General features: G+C 35.7%; 1 long non-coding RNA gene across 1 annotated transcript; it reads right to left on the bottom strand.

Annotated features, from left to right (window-relative positions):
- Positions 1–652: 652 nt before the first annotated feature.
- LOC107458668 (uncharacterized) lies at positions 653–2,092 on the bottom strand. The gene is made up of 5 exons (XR_008001176.1): positions 2,020–2,092; positions 1,398–1,501; positions 1,111–1,173; positions 987–1,024; positions 653–692 (listed from the first exon to the last, which is right to left on the bottom strand). It is a non-coding gene; the product is annotated as an uncharacterized LOC107458668 (long non-coding RNA).
- Positions 2,093–2,881: the final 789 nt, after the last annotated feature.

Below are 2,881 nucleotides of genomic sequence, written 5' to 3'. Positions count from 1 at the left end.
TTCCCTCCCAAATCTCTTCCCCCACCAGGCCACCAAATAATGTACGACATGCCAATCTAGCTACTAACATAATTAATATTTCTAAGAAAATAAGATTGATGTAATATCGGTTAACAAAAGGGATTGGACTAGTAAACCTTATGCAACTAATCCATGAAGACTCCATTAAATTGGTCACGGTTTCTGAACTAAATATTTTGTACTAGAAAAAGGGAACCAGCTAATGCTAATTAAGGCAATAACAAATTAAAATGGTTAGTAACTTGATAAGAAAGAACACGAAGCTATTACCTTATTAAGAATCTTTCACTTTATAGGTTGCCAATTAAACCACAAGAACACAAATCCAATTAAGGCAGCTAGGCCCTGATCAATAACAAATCCAATCAGCTAGAACAAAGGAGAAACAAATATAAGACCTAATTTAAGAATGACAGAATTAACATCAAACAAATACACAAAGCATCGAATGATAAAGGATTGTGAGGAGGTACATATAGTCACTGCTAAATTAAGCGTAAGATTTAGAGGGGGGTCAAATTTAAAGTAGGAAACAAATCTAGAAAACACAAAGAAAACACTAAAACTTAATGATTAATGAGCAAGACACACAAAGAAAACACTAAAACTTCCAGAACCAAGTCTAGCAAATATCTGATACTGACTTGTTCAGGATTCTAAAGAGCTCTTCCCTGTGTAAGTAAAAAATATTCAAATGAAATTGCTTGCAAATTAGGTACAATACTAGCCAATTTATTGAGATCTCTGTCACAAAGGACAAGCAAAAAAGATCCGATTTAAGAAAGTATTGTAGGAAAAAAATCATTAACCACTATAATTGAGACAGGTTAGTCTCTTTACAAGGTAGCTTTAATCATCAACCAATTTTGCATGGTTATAATTAGTCCTTTGACATAGATTTCGACCAATGCTATTAATATTATAATGTAGTCAATATCAAGATGAAAGTAAGAAATAATACTTACCGGTCGGGCTTGAACAAGAGATATCGATATGTAAACCACTGAAATAAAAAGAGAAGTTTATATTACTATACAACATTAAGCACATTAAGAATATAAATAGAAGATTTAATCTGTATTCATTTACCGTAGTAAATAGTATCCCAATTAATTCTAGTGCAGTAGGGATAATTGGTAATTTGTCAACAGCCTATGTATAAAATTCACAAAGGCAAAAACAATATTAGAATGCTACAAATAAGCGTAATGAGGGGGGTCAAATTTAAGCGTAAGATTTAGAGGGGGGTCAAATTTAAAGTAGGAAACAAATCTAGAAACACAAAGAAAATACTAAAACTTAATGATTAATGAGCAAGACACACAAAGAAAACACTAAAACTTCCAGAACCAAGTCTAGCAAATTCACCAACTTACACACAAAGATAGCTTGTTTCTTGAACCAGCTCACTCTATCTATCAATGATTATGAATGTCACATGGCTGATATAAATATTTTCTTGTGTTAATAGTTCTAGCCCCTGAGAGATTGAACAAATTTGTTTAAAACTTTAACCTCAAAGAATTCCCAAAAATGATTGTCCAAGTAAAATCTTATATATTGATTTATGGCCGAAACAAAACCTGAGACATCAAAAATATTAACATCTTAATTTTTAATAAACATACAAATGGATAGAAAACTAAACCTGATTTCTTTAGTAAAATAAAACGAGGATCTTATGTGAGTGTGAAAAATGTGCATGTGTGCATCATGCATTTAACGAGGTACGTGCAAGTTTCAAGGGCAGAGCAAGGGTTCAGTTAATGCAAAAAACATTGAACAGAGCAAGGGCAGCAGAGCTAAACAACTACAGAGATTACTCATTTATAGCTTTGCTTAAAAGAACCAAAAAAGAACCAAAGAGGCAAATAGAGAAATTGAGATTGGAGCAGTTTTTTCTCAGATCTAAGATCTGAGATCGGAGATCAGCGAAACACCTTAATAGAGAGAGAGAGAGAGAGAGAGAGAGGAGGGAGTAAAGTTAAGAAAGAAGACCTGAGATCATCGTCAATCACCCTGTACCAACGTCAATGCTTCACTGGAAGACCCAAAAATCCCTAACAGAGCTACAGAGAAACAAAACCCCCTAAAAATCAGCACCAAAAGTGATTTTGAAACCCTAACCCAAACAAAAATGAAAAAATCGGTGCCTTCTGGAATCGAAATACTGAGATCAGTAGCCACCAGAACCTTGCCTCTCGCCGGAATCTTCGTCTCCACAGCACAAAAGAAAAAACAAAATAAAACAGCATTTTAATTTAACATGAGAGGGAGAGGTACCTGGAGAGATCATAACCGACAGAGAGAGGAGAAGCCCTAGAAGGAAGAACGGCATTGTCAGAGAGCTTCTTTACACGGAGGAGATGAGAGCGTCATTTGTTCAGACTTCAGAGAGGAGAAGCCCTAGCTAGAACGAAGAATGGCGTTGAATGAGTCAGGGATTACAATTTTTTTTATATGTGTGTGAAAATGACGGTTAAAACCGCCATAATCACCAGAACCGCCAAAATATATATAGCCAATTACGGCAGCAGCAACAATTGCCGTAACGTCTCGATATTACGGCGGTTCTTTAAAACCGCCTTAATATCAATGCCATTTTAACCCCCTTTTTGTAGTGTATCTCTTGGATTCCTTAATCAGAATCTTCGTGGTATAAGCTAGAATCCATTGGCAGCATTCTTGAGAACTCGGAAAGTCTAAACCTTGTTTGTGGTATTCTGAGTAGGACTCAGTGATTGAATGACTGTAACGAGCTTCAAACTCACAAGGGTTGGGCGTAGTGACAGACGCAAAAGGATCAATGGATCCTATTCCAGCATGAGTGAGAACCGACAGATGATTAGCCGTGCGGTGA

Source organism: Arachis duranensis, chromosome 7 (genome assembly GCF_000817695.3).
Source record: "Arachis duranensis cultivar V14167 chromosome 7, aradu.V14167.gnm2.J7QH, whole genome shotgun sequence".
Lineage (NCBI taxonomy): Eukaryota > Viridiplantae > Streptophyta > Magnoliopsida > Fabales > Fabaceae > Arachis > Arachis duranensis.
The sequence above is the reverse complement of the archived record's forward strand: the minus strand, read 5'-3'. Positions and strand labels throughout refer to the sequence as shown.